The sequence below is a fragment of the Pristiophorus japonicus genome, unplaced genomic scaffold (genome assembly GCF_044704955.1).
Source record: "Pristiophorus japonicus isolate sPriJap1 unplaced genomic scaffold, sPriJap1.hap1 HAP1_SCAFFOLD_58, whole genome shotgun sequence".
Taxonomy (NCBI): domain Eukaryota; kingdom Metazoa; phylum Chordata; class Chondrichthyes; family Pristiophoridae; genus Pristiophorus; species Pristiophorus japonicus.
In genome coordinates, this window is record NW_027254488.1 from 3,693,445 (window position 1) to 3,707,799 (window position 14,355).

The 14,355-nt window shown below is 44.2% G+C and overlaps 1 non-coding gene across 1 annotated transcript; it reads left to right on the forward strand.

Moving 5' to 3' along the window:
- Nucleotides 1-11,665: 11,665 nt before the first annotated feature.
- Nucleotides 11,666-11,739, forward strand: trnan-guu (transfer RNA asparagine (anticodon GUU)). The gene has a single exon. It is a non-coding gene; the product is annotated as a tRNA-Asn (tRNA).
- Nucleotides 11,740-14,355: the final 2,616 nt, after the last annotated feature.

Consider the following 14,355-nt stretch of genomic DNA (forward strand, 5'->3'; position numbering starts at 1 on the left):
GACCCTTGGCATTGACAGGCTGCAACACACACCCGACACAATAGGACGACGCATCGCACGTTAACACAAGTTTCTTACATGGGTCATATCGCGTTAACAGATTGTTGGAACATAACAAATTGTGTGCTCTATTAAAAGCCCTTTCTTGGCTGTCCCCCCAGACCCATTCGCGACCTTTGTGTAGGAGCACGTGTAGCGGCTCCAGCAGCGTGCTCAATTTGGGAAGAAAGATACCAAATAGTTTGGGAGCCCCAGGAACAAACGCAGCTCCTTCGTGTTACGGGGTCTGGGTGCTCTCTGGATCGCTTCCGTCTTGGACGCAGTAGGGCTCATCCCATCTACTCCTACCCTCATCCCCAGGAATTCTACCTCTGGAGCTAGGAAGATGCACTTCGCCTTTTTCAGTCGCAGCCCTACCCGGTCCAGTCTGCGCAGCACCTCCTCCAGGTTGTGGAGGTGTTCTTCAGTATCGCAACCCGTGATGAGGATGTCGTCCTGAAAAACCAACGTCCCTGGAATCGACTTGAGGAGGCTTTCCATATTTCGTTGGAAGATCGCGGCGGCCGAGCGAATCCCGAACGGACATCTGTTGTACTCAAACAACCCCTTGTGTGTCGTGATGGTGGTCAGCTTCTTCAACTCTCTCGCCAGCTTCTGGGTCATGTAAGCTGAGGTCAGGTCCAATTTTGAAAAAAGTTTGCCACCGGATAGCGTCGCAAAGAGGTCCTCCGCTCTCGGTAGCGGGTACTGGTCTTGGAGTGACACCCGATTGATGGTGGCCTTGTAATCACCATATATCCTGACCGACCCATCCGCCTTGAACACCGGTAAAATCGGGCTCGCCCAGTCACTGAATTCGACTGGCAAAATGATACCTTCCCTCAGCAGGCGGTTCAATTCACCTTCTATCTTTTCCCGCATCACGTATGGCACCGCTCTGGCCTTGTGGTGTCCTGGCCTGGCTTCCGGGTTTATGTGAATCACTACCTTGGCCCCCATGAAAGTGCCAATGCCGGGTTGAAATAATGAGTCAAATTTGTGCAGGATCTGTGAGCATGATACTCGCTCCACAGAGGAAATAGCATTGACATTGCCCAATTTCCAGTTCATGACAGCAAGCCAACTCCTCCCCAGTAGTGCGGGACTGTCCCCCGGGACAACCCAGAGTGGCAACCTGTTCTCCGAATCTTTGTGGGTCGCGATTACCGTGGTGCTGCAAAGCACCGGAATGATCTCCTTGGTGTATGTCCATAGTTGTGCGTCAATCGGTGATAATTTTGGCCCTACTGGCCTTGGACGCCCACAACTTTTCAAACTATTTGATACCCATCAGGGACTGGCTAGCCACCGTGTCTAGCTCCATTGATACTGGGATGCCACTGAGGAGCACTTTCATCATTATCGGTGGCGTCCTGGTGTATGAACTGTATACGTGCTCCACATGAACTCACTGAACTTCAGCTTCCAGCGATTTCCCCCAGCATTCATTTCTGCAATTTCTGTAGGCATTTTGCTCATCTCTGCAAACTCCGGCTGAGTTTGTGCCTCCATGCCTCCAACATGAGCTGTTGTTGGAAACAAAAGGTCCCTTGCTAGTCAATCGTCCCTGACAACCCCTGTGACTGTCCTTGAGTGTGCCATTAACAAGTGTTCATGGCCCCATTACTGGCCACATTGTCCCTTGCAATGGTGTGAATCGCCGTTCAGCTTGCCATTATCTCTGTCGAACTCCCCCTCTGGGTTCGACTACATGTTGGGGCATGCCCGATTGCCCTTGTCTGCCTGGAGAACTGTGTTCTGCTTCAGCAATGTTGATTCTCTGTCCCAACCATTCCTTAACACAGTATCTCTCGTCTATTCTGCTAGCGGCCATGCTCACATGGTTAAAATCCCAATTTCTTGTCGCCATTGATACATCCGTACTCTACAGTATAAATGCACACGAGGCCCATGCTTGATAGAAGGTCAGTCTGTGGCCTGTCCTTTGTTCCTTTGCACTCAAGTGATGAAAGTGGGTGGAGCTTCCCCTTTTATACCTGAAGGTCCAGGTTAGGAGTATCTCCCACAAGTTCACCTCCTAGTGGTCATTTTTCTCACAGTGTACAACTGAGGTCAGATTATATATGGGTTACAATGTTGGTTGAATACATGACAATAAGCACTTAAAATTTTAAACCATTCTCCTAAAATACATTGTGTAAACGAGATAGGGATAAAAGTTCATCACACGGAAAGAGAAAATGAATGATTGAAGCTCGTAAAAGATCCTCTCGGAATGAGTGATCACAATATGGTTGAATTTGTAATATAGATTGAGGGTGAGGAAGTAGTGTCTCAAACGAGCATACTATGCTTAAACAAAGGAGACTACAGTGGGATGAGGGCAGAGTTGGCGGAAGTAGACTGGAAACACAGACTAAATGGTGGCACAATTGAGCAACAGTGGAGGACTTTTAAGGAGCTCTTTCACAGTGCTCAACAAAAATATATTCAAGTGAAAAAGAAGGGCGGTAAGAGAAGGGATAACCAGCCGTGGATAACCAAGGAAATAAAGGAGTGTATCAAATTAAAAACCAATAAGGTGGCCAAGGTTAGTGGGAAAATAGAAGAATGGGAAAATTTTAAACGACAGCAAAGAATGACGAAGCAAGCAATAAAGAAAGGAAAGATAGATTACGAAGGTAAACTTGTGCAAAGCATAAAAAGCAATAGTTAAAGCATTTACTGATATCTAAAACGGAAAAGAGTGACTAAAGTAAATGTTGGTCCCTTAGAAGATGAGAAGGGGGATTTAATAATGGGAAATGTGGAAATGACTGAGAGCTTAAACAATTATTTTGCTTCGGTCTTCACAATGGAAAACACAGAAACCATGCCAGAAATTGCTGGTCACAGGAATGTGGGAAGAAAGGACCTTGAAACAATCACTATCACTAGGGGGGTAGTGCTGGACAGGCTAATGGGACTCAAGGTAGACAAGTCCCCTGGTCCTGTTGAAATGCCAGGGTAGTAAAAGAGATGGCAGAAGTTATAGCAGATGCATTCGTTATAATCTACCAAAATTCTCTGGACTCTGGGGAGGTACCAGCGGATTGGAAAGCAGCTAATGTAACGCCTCTGTTTAACAAAGGCGGCAGACAAAAGGCAGGTAACTATAGGCTGGTTAGTTTAACATCTGAAGTAGGGAAAATGCTTGAAACTATCATGAAGGAAGAAATAGCAGGACATCAAGATAGGAATAGTGCAATCAAGCAGACGCAGCATGGATTCATGAAGGGGAAATCATGTTTAACTAATTTACTGGAATTCTTTGAGGATATAACGAGCATGTTGGATCAAGGTGTCCCGATGGATGTGGTGTATTTAGATTTTCAAAAGGCATTCGATAAGGTACCACACAAAAGGTTACTGCAGAAGATAAAGGTACGCGGAGTCAGTGGAAATATATTAGCATAGAAAGAGAATTGGCTGGCTAACAGAAAGCAGAGAGATGGGATAAATGGGCCCTTTTCAGTTTGGAAATCGGTGGTTCGTGGTGTGTCACAGGGATCGGTGCTGGGACCACAACTGTTTACAATATACATAGATGACCTGGAAGAGGGGAGAGAGTGCAGTGCAACAAAATTTGCAGATGACACAAAGGTTAGTGGGAAAGCAGGTTGTGTAGAGGACACAGAGAGGCTGCAAAGAGATTTAGATAGGTTAAATGAATGGGCTAAGATTTGGCAGATGGAATACAATGTCGGAAAGTGTGAGGTCATCCACCTTGGGAAAAAAAAACAGTAAAAGGGAATATTATTTGAATGGGGAAAAAATTGCAACATGCTGCGGTGCAGAGGGACCTGGCGGTCATTGTGCATGAATTCCAAAAAGTTAGTTTGGAGGTGCAACAGGTAATCAGGAAGGCGAATGGAATGTTGGCCTTCATTGCAAGAGGCATGGAGTACAAAAGCAACTTATAAGGTATTGGTGAGGCCGCACCTGGAGTACTGCATGCAGTTTTGGTCACCTTACTTGAGGAAGGATATACTAGCTTTGGAGGGGCTACCGAGACGATTCACTCGGCTGATTCCGGAGATGAGGGGGTTACCTTATGATGATAGATTGAGTAGACTGGGTCTTTACTCGTTGGAGTCCAGAAGGATCTTGTAGAAACATTTAAAATATTGAAAGGGCTAACAAGATAGATGCAGAGAGATTGTTTCCACTGGTCGGGGAGACTAGAACGAGGGGGCACAGACTCAAAATACGGGGGAGCCAATTTAAAAAAACGAGTTGAGAAAGAAATCGTTCTCCCAGAGGATTGTGAATCTGTGGAATTCTCTGCCCAAGGAAGCAGTTGAGGCTAGCGCATTGAATGTATTCCAGTCACAGATAGATAGATTTTTAAACAATAAGGGAATTAAGGGTTATGAGGAGCGGGCGGATAAGTGGAGCTGAGTCCACGGCCAGATCAGCCATGATCTTGTTGAATGGCGGAGCAGGCTCGAGGGCTCGATGGCCGATTCCTGTTCCTAATTCTTCTGTTCTTATGTTCTTATGTACCACTATCCCTCAGTAACCATATTATCATTTCTTTAATTCTGCAAAAGAAAGTTATCGGTTAATTGAACATGATTAAATGATTTCATTTTTTCACATTTGCTGCATGTTGACATTTATATCGGGCTATTAGTTTGAAAACTGTGTTGTAAATATTATCTCCCTGACCAAGAATCGAACTTGTGTTGCGGTGGTACAAGGGGTGGATTCAGTGAATCATTTGAATGTGATCTCAAGTGGCGTGAATTTCAGATCACGTTTACTGTCGGCACCTTTAATAATGGCTCCACCAGGCAGGGTATGATACTTAAACTGTGTCGACGTGTACTCCTTGATTTGAAGCTCCTCGATTGAGGACACCAAGCTGTGAGCTCCTTTATATACTGGGTTGCAGGTAACCTTTCGGTCTCAAGCAGCAGCATCCTCTGGTGTAGATCAGGTGTGTACAGTGTAAGAGTACATTCAGTGTTGCATAGCAGTGTTACAGACATCACACAGTAAACAGGCATGTGTACACAACAGTTACAATCTGTTTCGGTGTGAATCAAGTGAACTGAAAATGACAATAATGTCATTAACTATAAAGATGCAGCAATAAAAAGGTATATCGGTCCCTGGTTGTCGAGTGGTCAGGAGTCTATGCTCTCAACGTTGTGTCCTGGGTTCAATTCCCACCCTCGGAAGTTATACTTTTAGTTCAAAACCTTATAAAAAAAAAGAGATCATTTATTTTACAGATCTATATGCAAATCATGTCGAAAAAATAAGAATCATTGACTTGAACATTATTAATTAATACATAAATTATGTTGTAAATCTTTTACCATTTATTTTGCCATGAGCATGTGAGGAACTTTTATTCCGATCTCATTGGGTTTAATTGTGGTACAAATGACGAACCGAGGGCTGCGTTCAGGAAAGGTTTACGTAGTGTAGCCCTTATCATGTTCACCTCCCACATGAAATGTCCCTGGTTTGAGCCTGGGCGCTTGCTTTATTTTAGAATATATTTACTATGAAATACATTGAACAAAAGTAGCCCCAGGTTCCGTGTCTGATGAGCAATGAACATTTTAAACCAATCTCCTAAAATACAGGGTGAGTAAAGTCAGATTTATGGATTGAGTCGGCACAACTAGAGCTTTCTGATCCAGAAGATTCGGGGGGGTGCGTTAATTTGGGAGTTTGACGACTTTGAAAGGAACATTTTTGACTTGTGCAGCTTCGGTCAGAGAAATGTTTGTGAAAAGATTTTTTCACAGAAAGGGACTCAGAATTACACCTTCTGGCTTAACACTTCTCTCTGGGCACTAAGTTTAGCAGTGGTTTCTGTAGTGTAGCGGTCATTGCGTTTGCCTCAGACACAAAAGGTCCCAGGTTCGAGCCAGGGCAAAAACATTACTTTTGAATATAATTGCTGTGAAATAAATTGAAAAAAGTACCCCACTTCCTTGTCTTCTGAGCAATAAACATTTTAAACCAATTTCAAAAATTCAGAGTGTGTTAAGTCAGATAGGGTGTAAAATATCGTCTATGATGAAAGCTCCTGAAATTATTACAGTTCAGTTATTGAAGTATTGACTGTAAGTCTGCAAAACAATTCGGGTGGGAATATTAGCCCAAAAATTCTGGTTGGAGGCTTCCCGCGGACAATTCCTTTCCGATCGGTGATGTTTTAATCACCCCGCCTCCCACAGAGTTTAATTAATTGCATGTAATTATTTGAAAAAGTTTGAATTAAAAAGTTACTTTCCGAACTCGGGCTCCCTCTGTGAATGCCTAACCACTAAACGAGCAGGATACGCATTAAATAATATAATTACAGACGTAATATTTTCTTTGCTGTTTCACAATAACCAGACCTATGCTCCAAAATCTGTCTCACCGTTTCCCCGGTGTCAGTCAGAGAAGCACATGGGACTGAATCAGTGAATTTGCTTTTTCGTCCTGTCTTCTGAAGCACCGCACAGTCCCACTCCGACAGTCAATGAGCTGTTGGGACGTTAGTGTATCCAGGCTGTGGGTGGCCACCCCGAGCGCAGCAGAGGGGTTTCTGCATGAGTTCTGGTTGGGGACAGTATTTCCCCTTCTCTCTTCCTCTTGTCTGTATACCTCTGCTTTGTTTTCTGTATTTATTCCCCGGCCTCATTTTACGTGTTTAATGGGGAAGAAAAGATGAAGTGTGCGACACTCTGGAACAATTTCTCTCACTCAAATGTATCTATTTAGTGAAGTGAAATAAATAGTAATTAAAGAATAAGGGAGAAGCCACTGTCGCCCTTTTGACAGGAGAATAAACTCGCCCATGGCTGTTCATCCACAGCAAGTTTAAACATAATCTTCCTGCACGGGATCATTTTGCGTGTAAAGCAAATGTGATAACGGCTCCACTGCGGAAACCGCTCTGACCAGAAGTACAGCAGAGGGCAGCGGACCAGTGATTGCCTTCGGTGCTGATCGGGAATGTGTTGGCTCACCTTAAACAACTTCTGTCCCTCACTCACAGCTGTCAATCCTTCTCCTCCGCTGCCCTTTACACAAACATGTCACTGATCCCCACCCACCACCCCACATCCCCATCGTGTTATCTTCCATGTTTGCACAGTGGGGCCGCGGAGGCACCTACTCTCTCCCCGCGGTTAGTAACTCAGTCAGTCTTAAAATTAAAGGGGAACAAGTGTCCCGCAAAGGGCAGGGGAAGGAAGAGAGTCTGTAACCTGGGTTTAATTGTTTGTCAAAGGCTACCCGTCCTGTTGTGTATCTCTAGCAGTTTCCTACTTTCACAGGTGGATATACCGGGGCTGGACCATGCTCCCAAAATACAATGAGGTCGGGATAAAAGTTCCTCACATCCTCAGGGCAAAATAAATGATTGAAGTTCTACAATGGATTAATTAATGATGTTTAAATCAATGAATCTTTTTTACCACATTAGATGCATGCAACTCTTTCTTATAAGGTTTTAATTTTGATGGAAGTGCAATTTCCCTGGCCGGAAATCGACCAAGGGCCGCGGTGGTGAGAGCGCCGAATCCTAATCACTGGACCACCAGGGAACGCTGCATTGCTGCATCGCTGCATCGTAATGCTTGGTGTCATTATTGTCCTTTTCAATCCACTTGTTTCACACCGAAACACATCGTAATCTTGATCTGAATTTAACGCCACGTGATTCTTTGAAATCACCTTTAAATGATTGGGTAAAACCACTCCTTATACCACCGAAAAACAGCTTCGATTCCAGGTCAGGGCGGTAACTTCTGTAACAGCTTTTTTCAATTCAAAAAATAAGAATTCATTTAATCACCGTTAAATAACCGATAACCTTTTTCAGGATGAAATAAATAATAATATAGTTACTGAGGGACAGTAGTAGCTTTAATCATTCATTTTCTCTTTGCATGTGATGAATTTTTATCCCTATCTCATTTACATGCTGTATGAGAAATTGTAAGTGTTTATGACTCAGTTGTAAAACCATTGATTTTGTGTGTGTCTATTCTTGATAGGTGGAGCACTTGAGACAGAAGTTCCAGTTCGATATATGTATCAATAGAATCAATTTTCACCAGTTCCTTTAAACACAATACCATAATTTATTTTGATTGGACTGGATGGAGGAATATGATCCATGTAAAAAAAGTTTTTATCATTTTACTTGTGCTGAATGCTCATAAAAGTATTGGAGTGGGAACTCACTGGATAACAGCAAAGCTTGCAATGATTGCGGAATATATTCGTGCAGCCAAAATGCACAATGACAACCCGGAACTGTGCGGCACCGAATCCTCGGGGAAAAACAATAAAAGGCTTCGCCCGGAGATGGGTTTGGATTACCCACCTTTCAGTTACCAGCCGAATGCGCTAAACCATTGCGCCACAGATACACACTGCAAGACATGCAAAACCAGGGTGTCAGTCAGTTGAAGCTTCAGATTGCTCCGACCGGGATGGAACTGATCCACTCTCAGTTGTACTTTTCCCAACTAAATGATGGGACATTCATTGTGGATGTGTGGAAGCAGTCTGGTCCCGCACACTGCAAACACTTCCATGTCACCACCAACCAGCTCTCCCACAACCGGTGTGATCTACTTTCCAGCCTTCCAGTGCCTTGTCTGTGACGAAGTATGTTTCAAAAGTTTTGGCATAGTTGGTACAATGGTGTAATGGTGAGCCCTCTTGACTTTAATCTAGTGATCTGAGTTCAAATCTCAGTAAAACCTAAATTCTTGTTGTCCCAGCTGCTGAAAATTTGGGACAAACAAGTGAAAGACACCTGGTGCTGGTGGGCAGTTTTGTTGCCTTTTTCATTGATGCTTGATCTACAAGTCTAGATGTCAATTTGTGTGCTCAACCATCAGTTATCTGCTACAAATCAGCGGAGGACAAATCACTTTGTTGTCTAATGCTGCCTTTGCCTGCACAATGTGTGCTGAGATTATCTGTGCAATATGCATTCCGCAGGATGAATAAAAGCAACGTTTTTTGAAATGCAGGCACTGCATGTTTTGCACTCGACAAAACGTTGCATTTTCTTTTCATTAATTTTACATTAATGCATTGCAATGCCAACGCACTTTTTACGTGGCAAGATCGAGAATTAGCAGAGCAGAATGAAGAGATCGCAAAGTTTCTGTTTAAAGAATGAACTCACGAGAATATTTTGTGGATTTTATTTTTCTGACGCTATTTTCCCTGTGCTGGGGACACCCTGCGCAGATATGTGAAAAAGCTGGTTTTGTTAAAACTCCAGAGACCGCATGGCAGTGAGCTGGGACAACAGACCTGTCAGTCATCCATTGACAAAAGAGCTGTCAGCCAGGAAGGGGGGCCACTGACAAAGCCACTCTAATTTGTAAAAGCACTTCTCACCTCCATCTCAGAAGGAGACACAGAACAATGAACACACCAGCCTGGCCAGCCAAGGAGGAGCTGGGTCTTTCCCAACACAAAGGCTCAGAGAGATGCCCAGACAATGCATGGGTGGGATGGCCCATCACTGACTAAGTACCCGTGCTTAGAAACAAAGGTGTTTTAAAAATTGGCGGGAAAGATAGGGGTAGCAAGACACCCAGAAAGACAGTGTCCTTTGCACTTTATTTTTAGCTTGGAGCTTGGTGTGAAGCTTGGAGCTTGCAGCTTGTAACTTATGTCGAGAGAGAGCCCCCTCTCCCTCTTGCTCTCGCTCCACCGTTCGATGTACCAGAGGAAGGGGCCGCAGTACTGCAGAAGAAGCCACCGAGACTGAAGACCAGGCAGTGACTTCCCACAGCTGAGCTGAGCAAGGAAACGGGCTGCGTGTGGTGGTGAACATGGTCGCGAGTGTCCCAAGCCAGTAACCAGATATCCCAGGCCAGCTGGGTAAGGGCTCAGGGTTTTCTCAGAAGTGAAGCTTTTCAGGCCTATTCTGGGGAGGGTAATTCATTGGTAGGGGTGGGGTTAGAATCCACCAGGGAATTACTGCGTGTTACTAGATTCATTTCTGTACTGTATGTTTGTTGATTGTAACCAGGATTTTATTCTCCACAGAGACATTTCGTTTAGCAGTGCATGTTTTAGCCAGTGTATGTTACACCAAATAAATATACTATGATTTATCACCGAAGCATCCCTTTCCGTGACTCATTTAATTTACACTCTGAATAATAATTCCCGGATCTAGAACTTTCGTAAGGTGGGGGCGATTCAAACCGTCCATCTGGCAATTGGGCGAGGATCACAAACACTTACAATATTTACGAAAGGATATACTTGCTTTGGAGGCAGTTCAGAGAAGGTTCACTGGGTTGACTCCGGAGATGAGTGGTTGACTTATGAGAAAATGGTGAGTAGGTGGGGCCTCTACTCATTGGAATTCAGAAGAATGAGAGGTGATCTTATCGAAATGTATAAGGTAATGAGGGAGCTTGATAAGGTGGATGCAGAGAGGATGGTTCCACTGATAGGGAAGACTAGAACTAGGGGGCATCATCTCAGAATAAAGGGCCGCCCATTTAAATCTGTGATGAGGAGGAATTTCTTCTCTCAGTGGGTTGTAAATCTGCCGAACTCACTGCCTCAGAGAGCTGAGAAAGCCATGACATTAAATAAATTTAAGACAGAGATAGCTACTTAACTGATAAGGGAATAAGGCTTATGGGGAAGTGGCAGGGATGTGTCCATGATCGGATCAGCCATGATCATATTAAATGGCGGAGCATGCTCGAGGGGCCATATGGCCTACTACTGCTCCTAGTTCTTAAGTTCTTATGTTCTGAATAGCGACACACACAAAAATGCTTTGATCATGGTTACACCTTATCTTCACGTCTGTCAAACAGTTGGCTAGTTGGTCTCGGGCTATGATTCTCCCTTCGGAGTTGTTCATTGAAATTTACGAGGGATCCCAGAGGAGCCCTGATATTGCTCGCAAATTTTGAAATTGCATCGAACTTTTGCAAAGAAGGACTTCCATTTCTGCAGTGCCTTTCAGGAACTCATGTCACCCCAAAGCGCTTTAAGGCCGTTGAGTTATGTTTGAAGAGTTGTAGTTTGGCAAAAGATGTACCCAGATCACCAAACATGAACCTCAAATCTTTGCAAAGGAGCTTGGTGCAAATAATCAGGCGTCTCAGGGACTTGGACTTTCTTTGAATAAGTTCTGCTTGTTCCCGCATTCAAGCTTGAAACAACAACTGGGCTTCCATCTCACGGGAGGTTTGGGGTTGATGTGTGTCGCTTTCAATCTTTGAAATTTCACCAAGCAAAGAAACGGTGACTCCAACTGTCCCTGTTAGCATTTAGTTCCAGTTTAATCACAGGAATATCCACAGTCAGGAGCTGAAAAGGAATTCAAACCTAACACCGGCTTCGGGACAATCAGAATTCTTTGTCACAGACAAGGCACTGGAAGGCTGGAAGGTCGATCACACCGGTTGCGGGAGAGCTGGTTGGCGGTGACATGTAAGTGTCTGCAGTGTGCGGGACCAGACTGTTTCCACGCATCCACAATGAATGTCCCTCTATTTATTTGTGAAAAGTACCACTGAGAGTGGACAAGTTCCATCCCGGTCAGAGCAATCTGAAGCTTTAAATGTCTGACAACCTGGTTTGGGATGCCTTGAACCTTATACTTCCATCAGTCTCTGTGGCGCAATGGGTTAGCGCGTTCGGCTGTTAACCGAAAGGTTGGTGGTTCGAGCCCACCCAGGGACGAAGTGTTTAACTGTTTTTCCCCGAGTATTCGGTGCCGCACAGTCCCAGGTTGTCATTGTGCGTTTTGGCTGCACGAATCTATTCCGCAAATGTTGCCAGCTGTGCTATTATCCAATTAGTTCCCACTCCAATATTTTATGAGCATTCAGTTCAAGTAAAACGATAACAATTTTTTACATGGATCATGTTCCTCCATACAGCCCACTCGAAATAAATTATGTTATTGGGTTTGAAGAAACTGGTGGAAATTGATTCTATTGATACATAGAAAGAACTGGAACTACGGTCTCAAGTGCTCCTCCTATCAAGAATCGGCACACACACAATCAATGGTTTTACAACTGAGTCATAAACACTTACAATTTTAAACCATTCTCATACAGCGTGTAAATGAGATAGGGATAAAAGTTCATCACATGTAAAGAGAAAATGAATGATTGAGGATACCACTGTTCCTCAGTAATTATATTATTATTTATTTCATTCTGAAGAAGGTTATCGGCTAATTAACGGTGATTAAAAGAATTCTTACTTTTGCACGTTGGCTGCATGTCGTCAATTTTATAAGATTTTGAATTTAAAAATGGTGTTATAAAATTTATCGCCGAGACCTGGAATCAAAGCTGTTTTTCGGTGGCATAAGGAGTGGTTTTACCCAATCATTTAAAGATGATTTCAAAGAATCACGTGGCGTTAAATTCACATCATGGTTACGATTTGTTTCGGTGTGAAACAAGTGGATTAAAAAGGACACTAATGTTAAATACAGAGTAAAGCTACCACTACACAGTCACATCAAAGCCTCCCAGGGCAGGTGCAGTACGCGTTAGACACAGAGTAAAGCTTCCTCTCCATTGTCCCATCAATCTCTCCCAGGACAGATCCAGCACGGGGTTAGATACAGAGTAAAGCTCCCTCTACACTGTCCCATCAATCTCTCCCAGGGCTTATACAGCACGGGGTTAGATACAGAGTAAAGCTCCCTCTACACTGTCCCATCAATCTCTCCCAGGGCAGGTACAGCACGGGGTTAGATACAGAGTAAAGCTCCCTCTACACTTTCCCATCAATCTCTCCCAGGGCTGGTACAGCACGGGTTATGTTAGCACAAATCTTTTTCTGGAAGATTCACTCGACATTCGGGGTCGGTTCCAATCCCAAAATGGCCTTTATTGCACAGGCGGGGAGAGAGCCTCTGGTCCAACTCCAGACATTCCACTCCACCGAACAAAGACATTCATCGATATTTATATGTTTTACAACAGTTCATTACAATTACTTAGCCCATGTCAGCTGGACACAATCCAATCATAAGGACTATAAATTACAAATCGATTCCACTGGGACAATGGAATTGGCCCCCAGGCACCAGGTGACTGTGTGATCACCTCATGTTTTAGCTGCGGCTTATTCATGGCCTCGTGAGATTCTCCAGATCCCCTTATCTCTACTGTCCTTGGGATCTGTCTGCACCTAACCTCATTATCCTTACACAGTCACAGGAATTTCTTTGTTCAGTATTCTGCTGGGACATCTTGTCTGTGGTTTGTTGATTAAGGACGTTCTGCTGAGCTCGCTCTTTCCAGTGTTCCTGTACACGGAACTGCAGTGTCATCAGCTGCCCAAAAATGTATTCAAGCTAACTGTTAGCTGAATTCCCCTAGTGCTTTGCAGAATCCCTGGCAGCCATTTTGTATCTGGTTACCATTTTACACATACATATATGCAGACATATATTCAGCTGGTGCCTTTGCCTTTGCCCTACAACAATCCCCCCTTTCGGTAATGGACTAATCCTAGTCTCCTTTAACCGACAACATAATTTGTTACTCGACTTATATTTTTATGTACCACCCGGTACTTCCTGTCACAACGTGCTGGCCAGTCACGTGGTTCAGAAGTCCCAGTTGCTTAGATCAAATTGATATAGTTCAGATTCCCCTGTCCCTCTGCTGGACAAGTCACTTTATTTACTTGAGTCCTTGTTCTGATACTCCTTTGTCGTGCATAATGCCTGCAGGATCGACAGGCCATGACTCTCCATGTTAGTGCTAAGACCAGCTGTATCCCTACCAGTATGTGTGATATTATTCCAATCCAGGGGTGGATGTTTACGTTCATGCCCCAGTCCCAGACCCTCCTCCACCAACTCTGGTTTTGTAACTCTTGGTCAGTATCCTTCTCCAGTATTTCAATCTTTGTCTGTAGTTGGTGGTAGAGTCTGACACACTGGCCTACTCTGAGTCTTAGTCCCCTTAATACTGCAACTAAATGTGGGATAGGGGCCTGCTCTGGCTCGTCATAATCCTGCAGGTGATCGTGGAGCTGATCGATGGTGTTAATGATTTTGGGCCTCGGTGTCTAACCTGGATAATGCGGGCTTGTCCTATTGTGAGGTCGTAGGGCTGTGAAGCAAAAGTTTGGTTGCGAGATCTGGCATTGTAAGCCATTGTACCAATATGAATGTGCCGTGGTAGAGACACAGTATTTCCCTTTGCCCCCGTAACCTGTTCTTGCAAAATGTGTGGGAGCAGGTACTATTTCCAATACACATCCATCGGTTGGATTAAATCCACATTCGACTAGTTCTCCCTGTCCCACCGGGTGAGGGCACAC